Source organism: Topomyia yanbarensis, chromosome 2 (genome assembly GCF_030247195.1).
Source record: "Topomyia yanbarensis strain Yona2022 chromosome 2, ASM3024719v1, whole genome shotgun sequence".
Classification (NCBI taxonomy): Eukaryota; Metazoa; Arthropoda; class Insecta; order Diptera; family Culicidae; genus Topomyia; species Topomyia yanbarensis.
In genome coordinates this window covers 376,276,899-376,304,081 of record NC_080671.1, presented here as the reverse complement: position 1 = coordinate 376,304,081, position 27,183 = coordinate 376,276,899, and the positions used below count along the sequence as shown (strand labels likewise).

The 27,183-nt window shown below is 36.1% G+C and overlaps 1 protein-coding gene across 2 annotated transcripts in view; it reads left to right on the top strand.

Annotated features, from left to right (window-relative positions):
- LOC131684624 (uncharacterized) overlaps nt 1-27,183 on the top strand; it is a 127,237-nt gene that overhangs the window by 83,658 nt on the left and 16,396 nt on the right. The window contains exon 1 of one of the 2 annotated variants that reach the window (XM_058967647.1): nt 6,532-6,591. The exons of the other annotated variant lie outside the window; for it this stretch is intronic. The gene's annotated coding sequence lies outside the window, so the exon portion shown is untranslated. Of the gene's footprint in view, nt 1-6,531; nt 6,592-27,183 lie in introns of those variants that run through there. 2 annotated transcript variants of the gene reach the window in all.

The window sequence follows — 27,183 nt, the reverse complement described above, 5'->3', positions numbered from 1 at the left end:
TAGCTTTGTTCTGCAAAATGTTTGTATCAAAAAGAGAAATCACGCTTTAAATGTTGTGAAAATTGCATATCAACAGGCAACTGGATGCTCCGATATTGTGACGTCTAGAAAAAGAAAACAAAATTGCCTATAAGTATGCAGCTGACTTTTATCGAACTTTTGCAGGAAAATTATCGACATTCAATAGTAAACAACAAAAATGTCTGACTCATTGAGCAAACATATTTAAGGTTTCTACAAAAACTATTCAGCTCAGTTGAAGTTGACTGATTTCATGAATTTACAATATATTATTTGAACAGGTTTAAACAACACAGGATAATTGTATCATTTTTAATTTAAATTAGTGTTCATAAAAGGTACGTCAAATGACGAAATAATCGCCGATAGATGAGTGGCTGACGTTCAAAAGGGGCTAACCCACATTTTTTCCGAAATCGAATTTTTTGCATTTTTCGATAGTCCTAAGTAATCCACGTGTACTGCCATCTTAGAATAATTTTGGATTTTTTGCTATTAGCAGTCAAAGTTGCCCATGGAGGTAGCCCCAGTACTAGCTGGCGTCCAAAAGGGGCTAACCCCCCATTGAGTCTTATGGAAATTCAAGTTTTCTCGTTCGTTTTCTGACGGTCAAGAACACAATCCCTACTAAAGCAGAACTTAACGATTGCTCCGGATGGATGAGGATTGCGAGATACAAGAGGTTTAGGTTTAACAAACCAATCCGAATCCACCACGAGTCAGCAGGCAACACACAGTGGTCGGAAAAGCCAAAAACGTGTACTTAATTCACTAGAGGCCAAACCATAAAATAGGAGGAATTATTCGTATGAATTATCCCCACAATCTGATAAAAATTAAATTGAGGCATGGTTTACTATGATTGAACTATAAAAACAACCTTTTTGTACTGACGAGGTAGAAAGTTGGTGTCTTCGACAAAGTATTAGAAATGCTCATAATAAAGAATTTTGTTGAACAGCTTGAACTTGTAGGACTTAAGGTTATCGATTTATAAAGCCCTTAAATTTAGTTTTTTAATATAACTTTTTTCACTTTGACTTTTTGTGCAAACGATGTTCCAGACAAATGTTGAGGTATTTAAACCACATAAAATTGTTGCATTTATTGAAAAATTAAATTATTGTTGAAGACTGCATTTAATTTTTTTACCTGAAATCGGCGGCGCGGCGAACACCTCTTGCAAAAATACTCATTCATTTTGAGTTATTGAAGAATTTTATTTTTTTTTACACCAACTTCAACTGCGTATAAGAGAGAAAGGTGCAAACCAAAAAGGACGAGCAGGCACTATTTTCAATGTCCACACTACGCATAATAAACGTAAGAAGGTTTGATGCGTGGCACTCTAGAACCCTATGGATAGGGTAAGCTCACTTTGTAATGTTTTTTTTTACTTTTTCCATATAAAAATCAACGAAAAAAATATATTTTCGATTTTTTTCGTGAAATTTTGTAATTAATGGTATAAAATGCTAAAATCTTCAATAACTTTGAAACGAATGAGTATTTTTACTTACATTCTCCAATAATATTATGTGCACACAGAAAAAAAATATTGGTAAAAGTAAGAGTGTTCCGCTCTTAGCAAAAAACAACTAACGCCAACTATCAGGTTGAAAGTAAAACTTTTAAATTAATCAAGAATAATAATCAAAGTAAAAGTTTTCCTTTTAAGCAAATGAAGAATAGTACTCAAAATAAAAGCTTTATTTTTAAGCTAAGAGTATGTATTGGTTGTTTTTTTGGAAAGAGTGAGAAACTCTTATTTTTACCAACATTTTTTTTCTTCTATGTGTGGTGTGTGCCTCCACATCCAAGTCACAATGGAGAAAATATATTAAAAAACTAAATTGTAGGGGGTTGCCGTAGAAAACGCTTTATAAATCGATAATTTTAAGTCATACAAGTTCAAGTTGTTTAACAAAATTCTTCATTACGAGTATTTCTAAAACTTTGTCGAAGTCATCAACTTTCTACCTCGTCAGCAAAAAAGATATTTTTTTAGTTTGATCGTAGTAAGCCATGCTTAATTTTAATTTTTATCAGGTTGTGGGAAATATTCTTACGAACAGTTCGTCCAAAGACACCCTGTGAATATATTCGATCGTTAGGCCTCTAGTGATCGTTAGGCCACTATGCAGCGGCGTCTTTTGATAACTCCTTCTCGATAACAGACATATACCTAATTTGTTGAGCTGAGTCATTTGGTTCACAAGACTAGGTCCAGCGTCTGAAAAAAACCTTCAAAGTTTAAGGGTTTCTGTACGTTTCTTTTAAAATAAGCGATAAAAAATCAAAACACCCCCCCCTCCTTGAGAATTTTCTGCGCATGGGCCTGCTTGGTACTATTGATGATCTGCCGTACTTTAATGATGTACATCTAGTGCTGAAGACTTTACGACTTTCCATCGTGGATGATCTCTAGATATTTCGTCTGAGTCGCTCAATTGTGATTGAAATTTTTGTTGTTTGGTTTAAAAAGAACCGAATGTGTGTAAATCTGGAGAAGTGCTCGGTGATTTCATTCTCATGAATAAAAGAACCGGATAGTTTTAACTATCTGCAGCAATTAAACGCATTTTTTTCATTGCCGAAAACCTGGGGAAAAGTTGCCAGGCGCGTTCGAGCGAATAGAACCCTCAAATTTACTGCATCAATGGGAAGAGGTTATCCCCTTAGGGGCCGTTCATATACCACGTTGACAAAAAATCTTCGTTTTTAACCTCATCCTCCTCCTTCATGGACAAGTGGGGACAATTCCAGTACCCCTACCCCTGTCCTTATGATGTCCACGTGGACAATTTGATTTTTTTGACTAATTTAATAAAATATGGGTTTTTAGGAAAATTTTCTATGTGTTAGACTACTATGGCGATAAATAAAAATCGTTCAAACTACAACTACAGAATACCATACACTTCTTTAATCTTTTGTAAAATTTTTATGCAAATGTCAGATTTCTGAACATTATGATCTTTTCATTTTACGTTTTAAAGATTCATCATAATAACATAAAATCAGATTCAAGAATTGACTCGTAATTTCAACTACCAGCTTTGCAATCCAAAATAAGAGATATTTGACCAAGTCACAGGAGATTTCCTCTGATTTTTTTTTATTATGGTTATCATCATACACTATGCTGTTATAAGCACTTTGACTATTTCAAAATCTTAAAAAAATTGAAGGTAAGCGCTCACACCAATGACGTTACAAATTTATTTAATTTTCTTATAAAAGACAAAAATATAATGGAAAGTCCACGTGAACATTTCCAATCCCCCCAGTCAAAAAAAAAAAAAACGAAATGCGGACGAACATGGTCAGGCGATTTAAACAGTTTGACGTTTGACTCAACTCGCCTGTGCTTATTGCCCCTAGGAACAAATGCAATTTGCGAATGCGATTTAAAGGCAATTTCAATATTTAGACAAATTTTCTGGCGGCTGAAATGGACTTGGTTGTTTTTTGCGTTTTTCAAACATGGCGGTTCATGTAAGACGTAAGTTTAAAATTGTTTTTTTTTTTTTAATAATTGGCGTGTTCTCGCTTGTATTTTGTTTGTCTAGTGCACCTCATTCAGCCAACGATTGTGGGAAATTGTAGAATCGTGTCAAATTGTGGTAATTTTTGGTGTGCAAGACTAATTTAACCATTGATTCTTCCTATAGCTTGGTGGTGATTACATAGTATACTGATAAGTTTATGTGAGTAGATAATGAATCCGAAAATAAAGGAGGTGGGCGTAGCGTATTGGTCAATCGATTTCCTTGTATGCAGCGCACCTGGGTTCGAGTCCCGACCCCGTACATAGGGTTAGAAATTTTTCCTAAGAGATTTTTCTAACCAGAAGAGGCGAATGACCTTAAGGTTATAACCTCTATAATCGAAATAAAAAAAAAGAATCCGAAAATAAATATTATTTGTAATTTTCATATTAGACAATTAAGGGCGATTAAATAGCGCGTTCCCTGGGCGATTTGGGGGCGATTTAATGGCGGGTAGGGCGGCAAAAAATGACGGTGGCAAATCGCCCAAATGTTGCATTGCAATTGCCAGCAATTTGTTGGCAAATTGAAGGGTAATTAGCGCATCCGAGTTGGCAAAAAGCCCCCCGTTAGCCAGTAACTTGCCTTTTTTGGCTGGGCCCCACCTCCCTTCCCATGGACAAACGTGAGCTTGATCGTGACCCCTCCTCACCCCTAAATTGTCCACGTGCTATATGCATGGCATGTTGCGACTGTTCAAGAATTTTATTCATCTTATATGGTCGCCCTATGTAAGGTTCCGATAATATTTCATAACAACAAATTTGACCGAAAATTTGGCATATTTTCAGTGAAATCCATGAACTTTCCAAGATTAAAATTTCGTTAACAATACTTTATCGGAACATTCACGCAATGAGGCGTAGATCCGCTTCCTTATTCTAGATTTAACCTCTGGACGTCTTACGACTGCATTCAATTGTAACACAGCTCAAAGGCAGTTCAAAAAGAGCAGTTAAAATAAAACTGTAATTATTGTCAACAACAATGGATCTACATATTTCTTCTAACTACTTTCATAATACGTTTGTTTTCCCTGCCTCGCGTCATTTATTGCATTTGGTTACAACATTGGCGGCTTTCATTGCCGAAATTTGACAGTTTTATTAAACCTTGCGTTTGTGGTACAGTCCATTTCCATATAGAAAACATGTTGGCATTGCATCATCATGCCGATCGTCTTGCTTTTGGACCTTCGGCTTATAGGTAGTTCCGAAGTCGATTGTTCAGATAAACTGGTTCACATTTTTTTAATGACCAGTTTCGCTTGCATAAAATTATCGTTGCAATCATTTGAGTTAGCGCCATTGCTGATGTTTTTATTTTCGTCCGAGTTCAAACAATCTTTTATCTACCTACTTCCGTTTAGGGCTATCTAGCATTGTTGGATTTTTTTTCGAGATGGCATAGTTACAAAAAAAAGATAGATCGCTATATTTCACGTTATATCTCGAGTTATGTTGTGAATTAAATCTCTCGTCACTTTCGGTAATTCTTTTACGGTCGGAAGACGGACCGGTTTAATTTAAATGGAATTCATGCTACAACTATCAGCATTGACATTGGAATCGTCTGCCAATCAATCAGCTTTGTTTGAACTTGATTTGTTTTGCATTTATATTAGCATGTCCTTATTAACAAGGTTAACTGCTGGTGGAGTGAATTGTTGAATTATTTAATATCATTTAAATCTATGACTGCGCGGAAATACCGACTTTTAAGGGATCTCTGCCCTATCACACATAATATGTAATCGAACAGTAAGTGCTTTAAGAAAGGCAATCTTTAGTGTAATGTTTACATCTTCTAGGGCCACACATTAGTTCTAAATTTTGAGGAAAGTGCACTCTTAGAAAAAATGAAAATTACATTTGACGTAAACAGCGCAGCGATGTATTTTTCTGTCCGATAATAAGATTTTACATGCTATGATATGTAAAATTGAATATTGTGACTCTTTTGATGTAAAACTCAGACTGAATGACCTAGAAAAAGCTGAACATCTCACATTTTTACATGTAATAAAATGTAAATTTATGTGAATTGGGACGCTCCTTTTATGTGCATCTGGCAAGACGTAAAGTTACCTGATTTTTTTTGATGTGCGAGATTTAAATTTCTACTTTTATTGTACATATGTTCCTGTTAGGGGAACATTTACCACTGCAACTACCTTTCAGAGGTTATTTTTTGTGGCTAGACCGCAGTAATGTTTATTCTTGGTACTTCAATAAAAAAGAAATAAACTGTGCTACATTCATATCATAAACTCAATAGGTACCCTCACACAAGGCGTTAGTATACTGAGTTGTAATGGTACTTGTATTGCGCGTAAGGATCCCCATTAGTTCACTCTCCGGCAGAGTCGTAGATATTTATTCGGAGAACTCGCGTGAGTCATAACTACTTTTAGTGTGAAATTGTGAGTTCATTTCCTGAGTTATAAATTTTGCCGACTTCTTTACTCATATGAATGTTAAATGCAATGCCCGAACGCGAGTACTTTATATTATTCACATTCGTCAGATACATGGCCCCGTTAGGCCACGCAATGGTCATTTTTAATCACAGTCTAATTGTCCATTCCAAACATTGGTTTGTAAAAACCATTTTTTTCAAAATTATCGTAACATTCGTACATTTGCCAGCTTTCCTTGGTTTACCTTTGGTTTGTTCGAATGAATTGTTTGGTATATGCACTGACAGTGGACCTTTGATTATTATTAATGATTATTATTAATTAGTATTAATGTCTGCATAACCAATTGTCATAATCTTTTAAATTATAGCTGCAACACGTGGAATAGCTTTATGCCAAAAACAAATACATACATGAATATCAAATTCATCTACCAGACGGGTGTGTAACATGAGCCAACATTCGCAATAATCGATCAAAGCGACCGCTCGGAGAGACCGTAATAGAGCGGTCATGAAGGTCTTGGAAATACGTGTCATATACGTAGCGATCTCAGCCGAATGAATCAAAAACAGATCTCAGCCGTCATTTACATCTCAGGTATGCACCATCTACAATAGCTTCCGCATGTCCGGTGTGAAACAAAAATAATTAAAACGGAACTACTCTGGTACACTGTGTAAGCTCTGGTGGTCTTGAAACTCAACACTGATGATTGCATCGTTACCGTGTTGGCGGTTCTGAATGTGACCTCACAACAGAAAATTATGGGGTAATGATCAAAACTTCTACTCCACTATTATTTTAAATTATTGCACGCAGTTAGTTAATAACGATTTCTGAAAAAATGACCAAAAGTTACATAGGTAAACAAAAAACAAACTAATCTCTACTTTAGATTTATATGCCAAATCGCTCCTCGAAACCGTATTCGGAATATTGCAATGTTTGTACTTCAAAGCATGATCGAACACAATAACAAACAATAACAATAACATTACTATAAAAAAAATTCAAAACTTTTCGCTTCAATTCTAACTACATGGAACTATATTCCCAATTATTCTTCAGTGATCAACCGGGTGACGGTTTCTCTGTTGTTTTGAGTTAGCACTATTTCATGGTTGTGGGAAATTCCTAACAAGCCGGAAGAAAAACTCCAAACAATGCAATGGCTGTTTGGTTACTTAATTAAACACTTATAATGTGGGAAATCATAATCGGGTTTTTCGTCTTACTGCTTCGCTGACTAGACTGACCAGTGTCAAGGTCCAACCAGGTTGATGACTCGGAGGGACTTGAAACTGACCATTTTCATTATAGCATTTTTCAATTAATTTGTTTATGTTTGGAGTATCACACATATCATTTTTCTTTAGATTTATTAGTCAGTGATAAACAAAAGTTATGTCTGATTAAGGCACGATAGCCCCCGTATGATTTTTTGTCAAAAATGAAGTCTCCGGACAGTGGCTTAGTAAGATATGAATATTTTTTATATATATATATACATGAACAAATGTTCAAAAACAATCTGACCAGGGAAAAATGTACAAAAACCAACAACTCAGGGAACAGGTATGGGTAGTTACCCGACCCGCTAATACAACTAGGGGAACGCGGGGCAAGTCCGACACCTTAAGCGCAATAATTTTTCCAAAATTCCACAAAGCTCCTAAAATTGTATATTCTGTGCATAATCCTTGTTTAGGTGGTTCTTAAAAAAATATAATTTTTTCAGCGTTTCAAAAAATTGAATTCATTAAAAGTTATTGGTTGCCAAAAAATGGAGAAAAATGACATTTTAAAAACGCTGCGGGTAAAACCGACACCCCAAAGGGGCAACCCCCTTTTGAATCAATTTTTTTCTATTAAAAAGTGTATTGTGTATGTGTGATAAAGTGCAATTATGTGTATATGAGTATGTGTGATGCAAACGCATGCTTTCGGTAGTTTCATTGCGTAGCAAGAGGAAGAACATTCGAATGCGTGGTGTTATGAATAAATAATGTTTAACGCATGGTTTATATTATGGTACGGGTTTTCTCAAGTAATTCTTTCGAGCTTTATTGCCACTTGTATAGTCATTCTAACGAGGAAGAGCTGTTCTGCAAGCAGATTATATACGCTGTTACTAGGACTCATTCACTTAAAAGTGACGCACGCTTCGTAGTAAGCTATCCGGTTCGTGTTGTGATTTTTCGGAACACTGTTGATCAACAAGCCGATGGTCAATGAAAATTTTTCATCAATATCATTTCAAAATCTCATATTAGATTATACTTTTCGTTTCTTATTGTAATATAACGTTCAATTTAATTCTTAATTTTTAGGTCAGCTTGAGACAATACTGATAAAAAATGCAAAAAACATAGTTTCCGTGTATTTCAATTATTAACATGACGTAATTATAGTATAATTGAACACAACAAATATACCGAGTCTTTTGTAACGAATTAAAAGCGAACCCAGTCATCTAAACACCGTGTCGGTCTTACCCCACCCAAAAACTGTCGGTCTTACCCCAACAGCGCACATTTTTGTTAAATACTCAATTAACAATATTGAAATACTCAAACTTATCTTCAATAATCTTCAAATAACGATATGGAGAGTAGAATAGAATGCGTGATACAAAAACTGGTCATTTTTAAAGCTTTGGTGTTATTAAAAATTTAAAATGTATCAACTAAAAATAACATCCAAAAGCGCATCCACTTTGCTTTCGCTTGTTTTGTTTATTTTGTTGACGTTTAATGAACCCATATGGCATCGATGTGTAGCGAAATGCCTAAAATAATCGTACTAATACTATCCTGTCATTATTGTATGTTTTAAAATTTGATATCTGGGAAAAGACGTGGGGTGTCGGGCTTACCCCCAGTTCCCCTAATCTTGCACGGAACCTGATTCCTCACCGGCATTACCTTACGGAATTACTCCGGGAAGAGATTTTTTTTGTGCACAGCACACACATACACCTATCCAATTAGTTCATTCGGTAGGGTTGCAGTACCCATCCTCGACACACTACCAGTTCTCGACCATCCACACAACGTGGCAATTTCTGTATGGTAGTAGGAAAGCTGGCTGTGGGTCTAGAATTAGTGCTCTTCCCCTACGAGGACAATCTGGTCGACAAACTTCAGACTGTCTAATTTACTGATCCCTTCAGTTCCCTTGTGCCTTTTAGTACCACTTCCTCGTTGAGCTTCCGACTTGTTTGCGAACTACTCAGTCTAGTTTCCGACGATGGATCTAGCCTATTTCGACGAAGAGTTCCCCGGCGAGAGAAGTTCAAAAGCGAACCAACCAGTCAGATGTCGAAGTTAGTCCGGCGATTCCGGTAGAGTAGGGCGTCCGCTTTGCTGGAGCCCCTGCGCGACTAGTGGTGACTCGTCGCGCTCTACGCAGTCTAGTTCCCGGCGGTGAATCTGACTGTACGCTGACGGAGAGTTCCCCGGCGAAAGAAGTTCTCCCGATACCGATTCTTCATTGGTTTCAGTAGCACAACTTCTTGAGCTTTTTGGTTCCGTGACCCGTGCCATTTAGCGCCGCAGCTCCTTTAAGCCCTTTAGTTCTCTTCTTGTGCCATTTGGCACTACTTCCTTGTTGAGCCATTCAGCTCCTCGACTTGTTCGCGGTCTACTCAGTCTAGTCCCCAGCGGTGAATCTAGCTTACGCTGACGGAGAGTTCCCTGGCGAAAGAAGTTCTCCCAATACCGATTCTTCTTTGATTTTCGCTATATTTCTATCGGAATAACCGGTGGGGTGCCGTGGTCGGTCTAGCGATTCCGAATGGAGCGCGGCATCCGGTTCGCTGGCGTTTCGACGATCCATACTCGGTGCTCTGTTGCAATCTACCTGACTAGGCTTCGGCGGTGGATCTAGCTTATTCCTGCGGAGAGTTCCCTGGCGGTGATTGCTCTCCCGAAACCATTGCTCGATGTTCATCACGCCGTTCCCGCTGTAAGACGGTCATGATCTACATCATAACTCTGTTTACTGCATTCCACGTCTTTACGTCGCTTGCCATTCTGTAGGCTTCATTATGCGGGTTGATGTCCGGTACTCCTGTTTTAAGTAGCTCCCTGCACATCGCTTCAAACCTCGGGCATTCGAAGACCACATGCTCCGGTGCCTCGTCGACGTTCTCTCCGTTCACTCCGGGAACAATGGTGACGTTGCGTAACCGAACCCATGAAGATACTTCCTGAAGCAGCCGTGGCACGGTAGGAGCTGTTTCAGGTGGAAGCTAATCTCTCCGTGCTTTCTATTGACCCATGTCTACAGGTGTGGATGAGCTGGTAGGTTCACTTTCCGTTCTCCTCTTTGTTCCATTCCAGCTGCCACGTCATCATCGAATTGATTCTCATCATCTTCCTCAGATTTCTTGCGTTTCATTGATTGTAGCACTTGCTATCCTCCGCCAGGGTGATGCAGATGGGGATCATCTTGGCGATAACGCGTACTGTATCCGGTACGCAATCGCAATTCGTACGACCACCAGCCGGAACGTCCTGTTCAGCTTTTCGCGGCTCCGCTTGGTTTTCAACGCCGCACCCCAGGCAGGAGCTTCATATCGCGGTATCGATGACGAAACACTAGATAACGGACCAACATTTTGCAGGTGTAATCAACATGGTTGTTAAAGCTCAACCAGTCGTCGATTATCACTCCCATTTGCTTCAGTGCACGCTTCAATGCAATGGCATGCCCTTCGACGGTGATCTGTATCCGCTGAATCGCTTTGCAGTTACTGACCAACAACACATCCGTCCTGTGGTACGCTATTTCAGCTTGACCCCGTTCATCCAGCTCTCGATCACATCTATTGTCTCCGTCACCGACTCCTCCGTTTCTTCAAGTGTCTCACTCATCAGCCGCAGTATTAAGACCCTACCGTACATCCCATTCCAAAGAGTTGGACAGAGAATGGAGTCCTGAGAAACGCCCGCTACGACTCGCATTGCCTTCTGTCCTTTGTTCGTTTCGTACAGCAGTACTCTACTTTGGAAGTAGCTCTTCAGAATCTGGCTCATTCTTCTGTGCAGCGCTGCGACATTGGCCTATACGAAGCTGGATGGCCCGGTGACTTAGGGAACATCCAAATCAAAGATGGGTTTTTTTGTAAATCTACTTTAAATTTTTAAAATCGATTTGTTTCAGTGTAGGAAAGTAAAGAATTTTTTTTCGAAAAATTTCACTAATTTTGTGAAATTTACTCCTACTACATTTTTTTTGTAGTAGGAGTTGGAGATGGTCGGGTTCGGGTTTTTGGACCCGAAACCCGGACCCGACCCGAACCCGACGGGTTTCGGGTCGGGTTCGGGTTCTATAAATTTAAACTTTTCGGGTTCGGGTCGGGTTCCGGGTTTTCAAATATGAAATTCTCGGGTTCGGGTCGGGTCCGGGTTTTTGGAATTTTGAACTTTCGGGCTCGGGTCGGGTTCGGGTTTTTCAAATTAGAAATTATCGGGGTCGGGTCGGGTTCGGGTTTTGAACAAAACAAAGCAACCATTTGTTGACGCTGTTTGCATCTGTTCACAAAACCCAGTCTAGTAGTCAATTATGCTTCTTGATACGAATGGATGACACATATAACCATTCTAAATATTAGCGCCTTTGAATTGCTAGATTTCGTCGTATTTTATGGTTCTCAATTATTGTATTTTTCATTATTGTATAAAATTCCCGCTCTTCAGATTCGCAAACTGCCTGAATTTTATTTTTTAAACGTATATTACGCTTAACAATACGTGTTTCAAATCTAAAATCTCTTTGCGATTTATTTTTCATGACAATTAGTAATAAATCAAAGCAACAGGAATTTATCCGAAAATATTGGATCAACTCTCTATTATGGAATATAAATTTCGACAGATACTTTAATACCGATAGGCCACTGTTGGAGTATACACGTAAAACTCGGCTAAAGCGTACAGCTAATCGTATCTACAGCAAACCGAGTAGAAATCTACGGGAAGTAGAGACAATAAAAAACTATCTATTGATCCGCTCCTGATTGGTCGTTTTGACTGTCGCGAGAAATCGGAAAGTAAGTGTCGCGAGTGTACTGAATATTAGTACTTTTTGCTACATATTGAATTATTATTAATAGAAACATGAATTAAAATGATAATTAAATTTCAATGCACCACGATTTGTATATTCTTGGCATAGTTGCGATCCACGAAATGCTTTTCAACCATTGATTACAAAGGCCGTTGCAGCCCAAGGACGATTTGACAATTCCCATACTCACACATTTGGTGGTACTTTGGTGGTATTATAGCGGCTCAAATTGCATCGCCATTTATTTTTTAAAAGCAGATAGTTTATCAGGCCTAAACAGAAAACCTAGTGGATTCCATTTAGAAAAAAAACTTCCGCCAGGCTTCGTTATTCAGGACACTCATATGAGCGACTAAAAGTAAAAGTCGCAAGGACTGAACATGCTTCGAAAAACCCGTTTCAAATATATTAGAATATAAAAACCGGATATGAACTTCAAGTATAAAAATCGGACTGGGACTTTCCTTTGTAAGAATCGGATAAAAAAGAACTTCAGTACAAAAACCGGGAAAAATATATCCAATTCTTACAGAGTAGTTTTTGTTAGCCGACTTTTAATGTTGAACATCAAGATATATGGATGCTCCTACGAGCGATTTATTTATTTTTAACCGATTTTTATACTGGAGGTTCATCCTTGCCGAGTTGAAAACTTTTTATGTGATTCTTATACTGAAAGATTTCTATCCGATTTTTATGCTTGAAGTATATTTCCGATTTTTATATTCTAATATGTTCGAAACGGGTTTTGTGAAGCATGTTTTATCCTTGTGACGTTTATTTTCGATCGCTCATATGCTTGAAGTTTATTTCCGATTTTTGTATTCTAATATGTTTGAAACGGAGTTTGCGAAGCATGTTATATCCTTGCGACTTTTAATTTCGGTCGCCCATATGATGATGGTATATCAAATCAGTGGTACAAATTAGAGATGGTCGGGTTCGGGTTTTTGGACCCGAAACCCGGACCCGACCCGAACCCGACGGGTTTCGGGTCGGGTTCGGGTTCTGTAAATTTAAGCTTCTCGGGTTCGGGTCGGGTTCCGGGTTTTCAAATTTGAAATTCTCGGGTTCGGGTCTTGGACTTTCGGGCTCGGGTCGGGTTCGGGTTTTTCAAATTAGAAATTATCGGGGTCGGGTCGGGTTCGGGTTTTGAACAAAACAACCCATCCAATTCATGACACTGTTAGCGTCTATACACAAAACGCAGTCTTTTTGGTAGTAGTGAATTATACTTCGTAATACGAATGGATGACACATATAACCGTACCAAATGTTAGCACATCTGAATCGCTAGAATTCGTCGTATTTTCTGGTGCTCAAATATTGTATTTTTCATTCTTGCATAAAATTCCGTCTCTTCAGATTCGCAAACTGCCTGAATTATTGAATTTTTTAAACGAACATTCTTGAAAGATCATTCAACAATACGTGTTTCACATCTAAAATCTCTTTGCGTATTATTTTTCATGGTAATTAGTAATAAACCAAGTCAACAGGAATTTATCGGAAAATATCGGTTCAACTTTCTATAATGGAATATAAATTTCGACAGGTACTTTAAAATCGATACTTAGGCCGCGGCGACTTTTTCTCTACGTAAATGGTTTTGTGGGGTACCCCAGAACTAAAATCGCTCTAGTATGTCTAATTTTTATTAAACTTATAATTAGATTGCATAGTTTTATTCTAAAATCATTTGTAAAGTAACCTGTTTAAAAATATTCGTGTTTTGACTATTTAAGTATGTAATATTTCATTTTGTATAGAACAAATCTTTAAAATACGTCAAAATTTCCTTGTTTCTTCATATTGCTATAACTCCGGTAGTTTCAAATCGATTTTGACCATTTATACGACGTTGTAGAGCTTATTAAATTTCCTTTTGAACAATTTTTTTAAAAACCGGTCAAAAAGTATATTTATTCAGATGCTTTTTTGAAAACCACACGCCAACACACACGTTAAAAATACAGCAATATGCAGTAACAGAGATGAAACAGGAAGGCGTCGAAGGAATAGGTAGAGCCGGTGCATTGTACGTGTATATAAAGTAAGTATGTTCCAGAGCCTGGGCTGCAGAAGATAACGAATCGAATGATGCGTCTTTCATAGTATATACAAATCATATTCACGAATGTGTTTTGACTCTTTCATACGCAAAAGCAAAAATTACAATACCGATCCAAACGCATTTTCTAGTTACTTTGCTATAGTGCTTTGTTATACCAAATAACAGATACTATTATTCAGCAGAGTTGGGACTTATACAATTTTACACAAGTTTCTCGCTTACTATGTATCGATATTTTGCTTTTAAAAAAATGTATAATTTTTTTTTAATTATGTACACATGACAAAACACTAACGGTTTTGTGGGGTACATTTGTACCCCAAACAAACTTCAAGCAAGCGCTGTTAAATTGGTGAAATGAAACAAATAGGTTGTACCTGCCTTCACGGAAGTTTAATAATCAAATTGGTTTATGATAAAGATTTCTTGCAATTAAAATAAACTGTAACGGAAAAATAAGGATTTGGACTCATAAATTTGGTGGTACTTTGGTGTCATTATGGCGGCTCAAATTTAAAAAGGGCACATTATTTTTTTAAAAGCAGATAGTTTAGGCCAAATTTATTTTCTAGAGACTGTCTTTGTTCCATCAGACCTAAACCTAGCTTCACTTCCGCCAGGTTTCGTTGTTCATGATACTCATATGGTGATGGGATAATAGCACCATTATCAAATCAGTGGTCATATATGATACAAGCACTTTCTGTCAGATTGTTCCCGGGCTGAGCTGTTGCATGATCCGGATTCCTTCATGAAAATACATTTATTTCCACGAATTCAACGAAATGATCGCAAAAATTTTGTGTGTTCTGTTGAAGCCATTAACGGATTTTTAAAAGTTTGGAGTTGTTCCGAGAGCTCCATTGGAGATGTCAAAGCATCTCTATTGGCGCGCATACCGTATAATTTGAAGCATAAAATAACTTAGATACCCAATCATAGATCGTCCTAACGCTGATGATGGGACGTCAAGAACACGTCAGAAAATGATTGATACCCTTCGATACAGGTTTGACCGTTCCAACCAGTAACGTGGGTGACGTCATGTAAACTGTCGAATACGAATTGCCAATTGTCATAGCTTAATTTAATACATGTAATAAATTATACGAAACTGCCTTGCAGGAATGGTTTCTGACACGGCTCACAGAAAAGAGGTTTGCTATTCCGTGAATTGACAGTTTTCGGTGTCGTCAGAAAAATCGTTGAGATAAACAAACGGATTTCTCGAAAGTTGTTAATTGACAATATTTGAGCTCTTACGGTGGAAAAATAGTATGCAATGGATTTTTGACGTAAATTACGCCATAATTACACTAGACACAGTGGATGATCAGTGCATCTATGTGATTATTAGCGTAAATCGGGAAATTGGATGCATGCTATAGAAAACATATCCAACCGTAATTTTCTGATCACAGCAAAGGTTTTTGGACATCCGCATAGCTTCCTTGTGATTTACCAGGTGCCCATCATTCGTTAGCAGCAAACAATATATGAATTTGATGTAATTGTTTTCGCCGACGATTTCTATAACGCGCTCTCGCCAAATGTTTACACTCTAACGAGCTAGCCTAGTATATGTAAGCCGTGGGTTTCTGATAAAAAATCAGAAATTTTGGTTAATTGCGACGGGCAAGGTTGTTGGAAACTGTGATCATTAAGCTTTCTGTTTCCCCATGAGTTGGCCGCCGATTTAACTTAATTTCCGGTTAAGATATCAACGATTTATCAAGTTTGTCAGCACGTTACAAATTTGACGTTCAATAATAGTAAATATAAATGCGGATTCTACTCGGCAGTGATTTGTTTTTCCATATGCAGATATAGCTCAATGCGTATGGTGCTACTTTAGATTCGAGTGATTCTGCTATTCTTAGATGAGTCAAGGGTCCAGGTCGGGTGCCTAGAATTAAAAATCTTCGAGATCTTTGGTTGATTCTCCGTATTAGCAAGTTTGATTCGGATTGGGCTTCTCAAATTTTAAATTTTCGAGTTCGGGTCGGGTTTTCAAATTTTAAAATTCTCGGATCGGGTCGGGTTCGGGTTTTACAAATTTTATAATTTCGGGCTCGGGTCGGGTACGGGTTTTTAAATTTTCATGCGATCGGGTTCGAGTCGGGTTCGGGTTCGAAAAAATTTAAACCCGACCATCTCTAGTACATATATGAAACAAGCACTTTCTGTCAGATTGTTCCCGGACTGGACCGTTGCATGGTCCGGATGTCTTTATGAAAATACATGAATTTCCACGCTCTTAATGAATTGATCGCAAAAATCTTGTGTGCTCTGTTGAGGCCATTGACGGAAGTTCGGAGTCGTTCCGAGAGCTCCATTGGAGATGTCAAAGCATCTGTACTGGCGCGCTTACCATATAGTCTGAAGCGTAAAATAAATTAGATACCCCATCATAAATCGTCCTAACACTAATGTGACATAAAGAACGCGTCAGAGAATCTTCTATGACACTCTTCGACACATGTTTGACCTTACCAACTAGTAACGTGCGTGACGTCATGTAAACTGTCGTATACGAATTGCCATAGCATAATTTAATACATAATTTAATACATGTAATAAATTATATAAAACTGCCTTGCAAGAATGGTTAAAAAAAATTGAAAATTTTGGTTAAGTACAACGGGCAAGGTTGAAACTATCACTGTTTGTTTCCCTATGAGTTGGCCGCCGATTTATCATTATTTCCGGTTAAGATATCGACGATTTATAAGTTTCTCGGAACACTACAAATTCAAACTTCAATAATAGTGAATATAAATGTGGATTCCACTCGCCAGTGATTCGTTTTGCCATAGGCAAATATGACTCAACGCGTATGGTGTTACTTCAGATTCGAGTGATTCTACTATTCTTAGATGAGCATAGGGTCCTGCTCAAAAGCCTAAAGTTAAAAATCTTCGAGACTTTTGGATGATTCTCTGTATTAACAAGTTGGGTTCGGATCGGGTTTCTTAAATTTTAGGGTTCGGGTCGGGCTCGGGCTTCAAATTTTAAAATTCTCGGGGTCGGGTCGGGTTCGGGTTTTACAAAATTTTCATTCTCGGGTACGGGTCGGGTCCGGGTTTTCCAATTTTAAAATTTTCGGGCTCGGGTCGGGTTCGGGTTTTTCAAATTTTACAATTTCGGGCTCGGGTCGGGCTCGGGTTTTTCAATTTTCAAGCTCTCGGGTTCGGGTCGGGTTCGGGTTCGAAAAAAATGAAACCCGACCATCTCTAGTAGGAGTAATTTCTAGACATTTGTAAAAAAAAATTGTTTGACCCTTTTCAAAAGATAGTCTAGTTCAGTTTTGGAAAACAAAGTATGCAAAGTGTCTTTTTGGGATAAAGTTCTCATGTACAGAAAGTTTCAGTGAAATCTGAGAGGGTGTTGCCAACATTTGTTCGAGTTGGCGCTAAATTCGTCCATATAGAATGTCAGTTTAAGTTTAGTCACACTAAAGTCGGTTTGTGGAGCTCTGGTGAATCCCGTTTAGGCTCTTAATATAAACCCTCTCAGGTTTCTTTCTGAATAGTTTCAAAATTCTGATTAGGATGGGAATACAATTCTCATTATCCGCTGGAATCTCTCTGAGTATTCTCATCCACATTGTCATGTATAAAAACTACTTAGCCGATCCGAATTCACACCAGTCCTAAACTTTCCGAATGCAAAATCCGTTCAACGAACCGAAAACATAAGCAGCCAAATCTTTGACCTGACTACCTAAACAAATTTAAGCATTATGTCACGTGACAACAATGATGCAAGTTGGCCTGTGAAACAACAATCGTCACGAAACTGCAATCTTTTTATAAGTGAACCGAGACATCTACCTAAAACAAACGCGTCGATCCGGTTGGTGGCTTTTGACATCATCCTTTCCATGAATTCCTCCCCAATACCCATTAGGGTAGAGAAATAGCGCGTATCGCGAATCGAATCCCCATGCGACCAGTGCCAATGCGATGCTAAAACCAAATCGGACATGGTAAATTAAATCGAGCACTTTTCGGTCCTCTCGCTGGAAAACGACGTGCCAATTACAACTGATTACCGCGAGTGCCTGGGCGGCCGGCCTGGTGGCGGTGAAGGTGATTGAAAATAATATTGTAACTCATACCGGCTATCGAAAAAGAAAAATAAACTACGGTGTCTACGGAAATTGGCCAGACAATGAGCAATTGTGCACCGCTATATCAATTAACTTTCGTTTTCGTGCCGAGCATCGCTCGCCCTAGCCAGAATCGAACAGGTGAGGGATCGCCTGCGTGAGGTTGTACTTTTCTCAACACTTTTTGCAAACACGCAGCGGAATTGTCCCGTGACAAATTGCGCCCATGGAAGTCAGGCATCTAGAAAATAGCTCTTTCGAAAGAAGCGTTGTTAGATAGATCTCTTAAAAGCCTGTTGTAGTGTCGTCTATAGGGTTCACAATGAGGTTGATAATTGTGTAATATGCGTTAAATGTGGATACATAATGCTGTTAATGTATGAAACGACACATTTCATGCACTAGATCAGGGTGATCTTCGATTTCGTAAGGTCGATGGGCATAGAAACACGTACGAGCTCTGCCCAAGTAATCATAAGCAATAAGCCATTGCACAATATTGGCTATACATTTGCACTAATGTTGCATTGATATTTTATAGTCACATTTACAATGCAAACAATCTCTATGTAATAACAAAGTTCAATAGCATATTTTAACATTATTTTTCAAAGTTTATCAATTTGATATATCCAAATAGGGCTATAAAAATCATAAATTAACAATACTACGCTATTGTAGATATCGGGAACATTTTGAATTAATTTGAGTTAGATGTTAAAAAGCATATAGTGACAAATGTTGACGATTTACTGCCTTTCTAAGCTATTGTTAGATTATTTATTCGTCAATTAGAATGATTAAAATAATTAGGAATATTTTGTTATCAGATTAGGAGCACGAGATTGAATTCGAATAAACCTTCGTAGACTTTTGAGATTCGTTCGAACCTCTGCGTGCCCTTTTGTGGTCGTCTCTTATGAATCAACAAAGAAGGTTCAATTACACCATTTGGTGAATTTGGATAAGCTACTTTCTTTTCTCTGTACATTCTAAAAAGGGCTTCTCTGAGTCTGAGACCAATCATTTCATCGGTTCGATAATAAAAACTAATGGTTTCAGGGTACGAGAGGGTAAATTAGGGAAAGCTTATCAACATTTTTCCACCCACCAATAAAGTTGACCAATTGCACAACCATTACTCACCAATTCTTCATCAATCATGGAAGTAATTGTTTGGACGTTTAACACGATTTCACCCCGCTACACTGTGGATGATTGCATCACATCTAGATTGATACTTCTTTGATAAGCTGGAATGATTTCCAGGTAGGCACCGAACTGGTACTATTTCTTCCGGGATCGGTAGATCATTACTGATCATTTCAATAATTTTGTTGCCGTGGAAAAATCATTTCAACTACCTTTCGTCGACGGCGGTAGATTGAAAGTGCATTTTAAGTTTGAAAATCGATGGCGAACATGAAACTTTTCAATCTGGGTTGCGATAATGCTATCTATATTAAACATGTAATGGGTCCTATACTCTCGCTGTCGCGTCACCTAAGTTTACATAAAATCACTTGTTGAGCTGACTGTTGGAATAGGCGCACCAAAACGAAAAGTCTATAATATTAAGCGATAGATCTCAAAAAAGCAAAACAAACCAAATGAAACGAAGTGTTTGTCATCTTCTTCGTTTTGTTTTGTCATTTACCAATTAGTTTTACTTTACGTGGAATCAATTTATTGCTAATTTGTGACAAGGCTGATCAAATTGCAGAAAACGATGTCGATTCTGTTGAAATTGTCATAGATTTTGCTGTCGACGATATGGAACATCAAATATGAAAGAATGAAATGTTTATAGTGTGCATTTACTGGTTTTCCTCAGACACGTTTCTTCCAATTTTCTCATTCTAGTCGAACTGTTCAATGTTCGTTCATCTTTTTTTCGATCTTCTGTTTTTTACCATTCGCGGCTATTTAACGTTATACTCGAATAATTGCTAAAAGGTAAGACAATTATTTAATTATCCTCTCATGTTCGGCCGATCAAGCAATTCTCGGCATACCGATGTTGGTGCATGTGCAGTCGAAGGCTAGGCTACTAGAACGCCATGTTCGGACTCGCATTCGACTGAAAATATTTTGCTCAATGAAGCGTGACGTTTACTGTAGATAATTAATTCACTGCGTTCTTTGATATATGAACATTTATGCAGAGACTAACAGACATAACACTCGAAAATAATTTTCAATAATGTGGTAATGAACTCAGGTAAACAATCTGGTTTAGTTACAGTGTCTCTGGTAGAAAATATTTAAACAAAAAATGAGTATCACCAAAATACTCACTAATCAAAAGCTTGGATGCTCCTCTTTCATCTGAGCATAACTTTGAAATATTCTATCGGGGGTCTAGATTTATTTTTTTTCAACATTTTCGATCTTTTAGGTAATTTTTCAATGAGTAGCTCAAAACTTACATCTTCCCTTTAGGAGGTTAAATCAGTGAGCACACACTGCCAGAGGAACGGACTTGTAACGTTAATGAAATGCTTCAAAGACACCATTTAATTTTAATTTATTTTTCTTTGGAATATATTTTTGCTCGGGGTTTCTTTGTAACTAATGTTACATTCAAAATTCTATCATTGTTCTATGGTTTGTTCGAACAATGTTAGCTCAATTTGATTTTATTTTAGTTTTTTGTTTCCTTGAAAATTAAGAGTTTAAACACGATCGACAGGCTCTCCCTTTAAAAACACATAGGATCAGTGGTCCACATTTCAGCAGAAAATTATATTTTCCGCAAAATCATTTCATACTACCTGATTTGGAGGAAGCGAGAAAATGTTTGAAAGCAGTAGGGTGTTTTAGAGATTGTTTATTGGTTCAAAGTAGCAATTCTATTATAGCATATATGGGAAAATTGAAATTTTAAAGTGCACTTTATCAAGTACAGTAAGATTCCGTTTTTGGCATGCTCCCTTTTTGGTACACTCCGATTTTGGCAACAAATAGGTTCCGTTTTTGGGAACTTTTTTGTTGGTCATAACAAGTCTTTTAGAAATGTACAAAAGATATTTTTTTGTATCAATTTATATCACATTTAACTTCATTTCCAAACATGGGAGTTAACCCTTAAAGGCGCAAATCATTTTTTTTTAATATTGTGAAAATTGTCTCATAGCTTCAATACATTACTGTGAAAATTTTGAGATGTTTTTCGCAATGTTGTTTTAAAACAGTAATATGTATTTAAGGGTTACCTATATTTTACACTATACGTGTTTTATTTAATCATTACAATAAGTGTAGAGATGGGAGTTAACCCTTAAAGGCGCAAATCAATTTTTTTTAATATTGTGAAAATTGTCTCATAGCTTCAATACATTACTGTGAAAATTTTGAGATGTTTTTCGCAATGTTGTTTTAAAACAGTAATATGTATTTAAGGGTTACCTATATTTTACACTATACGTGTTTTATTTAATCATTACAATAAGTGTAGAGATGCATTATTTAAGTAGGGGAATGTGTTCGGTTGTCGGACCCCTTTTGTTTTTGGCTCACAACATTACTATGGGAATAAGCATACCAATAGAAAGCTAGAGGCCTTAGCTAATAACTTATCGAAGAATTTAATTACATTTGTCAACTTAAAAAAATTTATTAACAATTTAGTAAAATGATAACTGTTTACCAGTTTGAAAAATGTGGTCGGTTGTCGGCACCCTAAAAAAATTACTAAAAATGGAAAAATATGAATGATGATCATCACGATTCAAAGGGAAAAGGAAATTTATTCAGTTCAATACCCATCAAAGGCATTATGAACATCATTCTTCATCAGAACCACAATATGTGTATGTGAAAAACTAGTGCGAATATTACGCACTGCTAATGCACTGACGGATCGCATTAACTGCCATTGAGTTAGTTTCAGGCACTCCAGTTTTTTACCAAAGCTTCAGACAGATCAGATAGAAGTCAGTCAAAACGGGAGGGGGACTCCAGGGTAACCCCGAGCCCCCTCACCAAATTATCTGGTCGTGACAATCTGGTATATACGGTGCTACCTAGCGGTGAAAACACGACCAGGTGGGCTTTCTTCATGTAAATGTAAAACGCTAAACCGGAAGTCGCCTTCCTGGTTTTCAGAATGGTGCCAAAGATCGATCTCTGGTATCTATTCGTAAAGCCCGTTCCAAAATACCCATATTGATTAGGTTATTGAGAGCATTTGCCACAAAAAATTGGATGCCGACATGTTGGGGTGCCGACAACCGATTTTAGTAACCTTTTTGAAAACTGATCAAAAGAAAATTTGTGGCGAACATTTCGGCGCCATTCAACGTTGAATCGCAAATAAATTCACATCGTAAATATTCAATGCGCATACTTTTTCGATCGATTTACTTCTTTCTGTAACACTAAGCAAATCATCAAAAAAAATTTTTGAGTAGAATTTCACTTGTTCAAAAAATATATTGGTAGTAGAACAGAACATTCGAGTCTGCTTCAGCAATCGGCACAAAAAGCTCGTGCTAATATATAACATAAATAATATTTATCAGAATGTCCATATCTGGTTTCTGTCAAAAGCTACATAGGGGTCCCGACAACCGACCAGTGCCGGCAACCGATGACTTTCCCCTATAATATGGACAAGTTGCAAGTGATTTTTACAACAAAAATGGTTTTCTTCAAACCTAAATATTTTCATGCATTGCAGTTCGCTTTTCAATCTATCAATTCCATTTGAAAGATCAACGGTGGGTTAGTTATGGAGAAGCAATGAATTTAATAATTTTTTAAAAGAGCTGTGTTTTTTAAACAAAATTGTTCAATAATTTTCAGAAAGAAGACATAACAGCCCCAGGAGCGGAATCAACACTACCATTCAGTGAATTGTTCAAGTTTTGACGTTCAGTGGGCCGAAGAAAAGCGATTCGAATTAAATGCTATTTTACATATTCGTAATGAGGGGAATTGCATTCGAGAAGTGCGCGAAGATTGTGAGAATTCTACAGGACGGCACAGTGGGCAGAATGCTACTTTCGACGCTCAAATCCTCTAGCGCCCTGAGTATGTATCCTGAAGGATTTGTGTCTTCGGAAAAGTATCTTGGATGAAAATGAGCATTATTTTGACAACTGACTGATAAACGTTTCTTGCAAAGAATGAGCACAGCCTTATGACTGAACTACAATTCGGAAAACTGCAGAATGGACTTAAATAAGATTACTTTATAAATTACTTGATAAATTTATTATCAGTTCGAAATATTATATTTGAATTCGAAAACAAGAAAATATTTGCATATGTTTTAGTTTACTCAAAAATTCTCTAGCGAAGTGGGAACTATTTAGCTTGAATTATATGTTTTTCCTCATTTCATTTGTCTGCAAAAGACCCACCGTGCCCCACTTTTTTCTCTTCGTGGTTATAAAGTTAAAGGTTTTTACTAGTCACAAACAAAATTCCAGCTGCCGCTTGCTTCGTGGGTTATTACAAATTTTGTGGAACATATTTTTTAATATTTTTGATGAAAACAACCTTTAAATGTCATGATAACATTTATCACTCTTTTAAGCATTTTTATTATTGTATGTTTTCGAAGATTTAGGAATAAAACATTTATTTCTAGATATATTTTTCATTAACAAATGTTAAACTTCATTTTCTCGAGTATTTCTTTAAATGTCATGTAGTGCCATCTACATAGGATATAAATTATAAATGTCTTCAATACATGTGTTAGAAATATCAAAACAAACAACTTTACCGAAGAAAGTTTTTTGATAGAACACCTCTATCAAAAGATAGAACTGATCTAGATCAGTTTCTACTTATCTAGATTAAAACCAAAGTTGTCAAAATAATGATCATTTCCATCTAAGATGCTTTACTAAAGACACTAATCCTCCAGGATATATACCCAGGGCGGTAGAGGTTTTGAGCGTCGAAAGCTTGCCCCACTGTACGACGTCTGATTTTGATAAAATCATGAATAAAATTGAATTTGCATATTTTTTCTTTCATCTCATTTCATTTCACGTATGATTAAAAATCCTTGAAACATTTTTGAAGTCGTAAATTGAAAATCCAAACTTTAAAAATAAGGTTTCACTTTTGGCACGGCTCGGGTTTTGGCAACTGAAAAAAATAAAATTGTTGCCAAAAACGGAGTCCTACTGTATTTTGATTTGAGTAGTCAACGAAACAAAGGATCTAAAGACATAAAATAAAGCTAAAATATTCTGAGGAATCCAAAATTGGTATAATTTTGAGCAAAACGAGGGTCGGAAAAGTATCCCGAGCAAAAAAATTCTATTATCATAAAATATAAACAAAAGCGAATTGTTTTGCGGATTTGAAGAAAACCTAAAAAGTTATTAAAACAGGTTTAAACCCTATGTTGGCCCAAAAACTCAATTATTTAAAATAAATAAATTTAAAAAGAAATTAATTTAAATATTTTCACAACTTGCTAGATGCGAAAAATTGTAACGTTTTCTATATCATAGCATTTTTAAGGCAAAATATAGTAATATTTAGTGCATTGATCGCAAATTCAGAAGATTAATCTACAAAGACAGTTTCATCTCACTTACCATGTAAGTAGGAAGCAGATATTAGTAAATAGGAGGCAGATATTAGGCCAATATACTTATAATAAGTCTACTAACAAACACTGTAATCATTAAAATTGGTACACATCAAAATGACTTCTCGCTGAAAAGGATGCACGTTTGTGAAAAATGCTCTAAATTTAAGTATTAAACAATACATATACATAACTAATTGAATTTAAAGAACACAAATAAATCATTAACTAAGAAAATATTATTATTCTATATACTATATTATACTAATTATTCATCAATTTTCAAAAAAAGTTTCATATATCGACATATAAACGAGTAATGAAGTGTCCATATGTATATATTATATATATACTTGCTTCTATTTTAAACGAGTTGTTTTTCCAAAAGTTCTAGAACTTTTTTTAATATGAAAAATAAATATCTATGTTTATATACTATATAAACATAGATATTTATTTTTCATATTAAAAAAAGTTCTAGAACTTTTGGAAAAACAATTCAAAACTTGTCGCGTTTAAAATAGAAGCAAGTTTCCGGATAGTGAGTACTTCAGTGATATTGATTCGCTTGTGGTAATATTGTTCTGTCAGAGACAAAAAAAAAATGCCCGAGTAAAAATATCATTCAAATTTTAAATTTAAATCATCCCGAAATTGGCTAAATGTCGGACATTGGTGTCTTCGGAGGTATTCTTTAACATAACAAGCTCCTCCTTCTGATACTGTATGTCCAAAGATCCATCTCCCTAAAAGTGATATATCTTCTGAGAGCTTTTTATTGAAATGCAATTTTCAAAAATAATCATCAAAATGTTAAAAAAATTATTGTTCTAGACCCCTCGATAGAACATTTCAAATTTAGTCTCAGATGAAAGAGGAGTATCTAAGCATTCAATTAGTGAATATTTCAGCGATACTGATTTTTTTGTCTAAATATTGTTCTACCAGAGACATCCTGTAGTATTTCTTTATCGATAAATGACCAAGCAAATGAAACTATTTAATAAATTACAGTGATATTAAACCGGTTCCAGTTTGAAACTAAAACAATAAGCTTAGCCTTTTATTTTATATAGGTGTTTCAATGTGGAACTAGAATTGAAACAAGTATATGGAGAGAGGGTAACGGAGGAACAGCAGGAACTATGAAACATTCGCAATAAAATCATAATGCATGCCAGAAACCTCCCATTCCCTCAAATTTCACGAATTCTAATTCTTTACAGGTATTGCTCTCTTTTGTAAAATTTCTTGTAACTCTATCACTTTTATTGAGTATTTGTTATTTAGTGCTAGTGACAGCCTGAGCAAATTTACAATGAAAACCCGATTTAATCCACCTAGCAGTGAGACGACACTTGGACTGTTGGATCATTCATTAGTTTGCAGAATTCATGCGAAGTAAGCACCCAACTAGAGGTGGGATGAAAACAGTTTCTAGTCCTGCACGAATAAAATCTCGAAAAAAACAGAATAAATTATAAAAAATCAATAACGAACGAAATAAAAAATACAGCAAAAAATGAAATAAAATGTGCTCAAATTCGTAAAACGAATAGAATGATTAATACAAAACAAAATAATAAAATACAGGAATCAAATCAGCTTGATAAATGAAAATTTGGACTGTATTTAGAAATAGTCAAATGAATCAAATGAATCAAATGAATCAAATGAATCAAATGAATCAAATGAATCAAATGAATCAAATGAATCAAATGAATCAAATGAATCAAATGAATCAAATGAATCAAATGAATCAAATGAATCAAATGAATCAAATGAATCAAATGAATCAAATGAATCAAATGAATCAAATGAATCAAACGAATCAAATGAATCAAATGAATCAAATGAATCAAATGAATCAAATGAATCAAATGAATCAAATGAATCAAATGAATCAAATGAATCAAATGAATCAAATGAATCATATGAATCATATGAATCATATGAATCAAATGAATCAAATGAATCAAATGAATCAAATGAATCAAATGAATCAAATGAATCAAATGAATCAAATGAATCAAATGAATCAAATGAATCAAATGAATCAAATGAATCAAATGAATCAAATGAATCAAATGAATCAAATGAATCAAATGAATCAAATGAATCAAATGAATCAAATGAATCAAATGAATCAAATGAATCAAATGAATCAAATGAATCAAATGAATCAAATGAATTAAATGAATCAAATGAATCAAATGAATTAAATGAATCAAATGAATCAAATGAATCAAATGAATCAAATGAATCGAATGAATCAAATGAATCAAATGAATCAAATTAATCAAATGAATCAAATGAATCAAATGAATCAAATGAATCAAATTAATCAAATTAATCAAATTAATCAAATTAATCAAA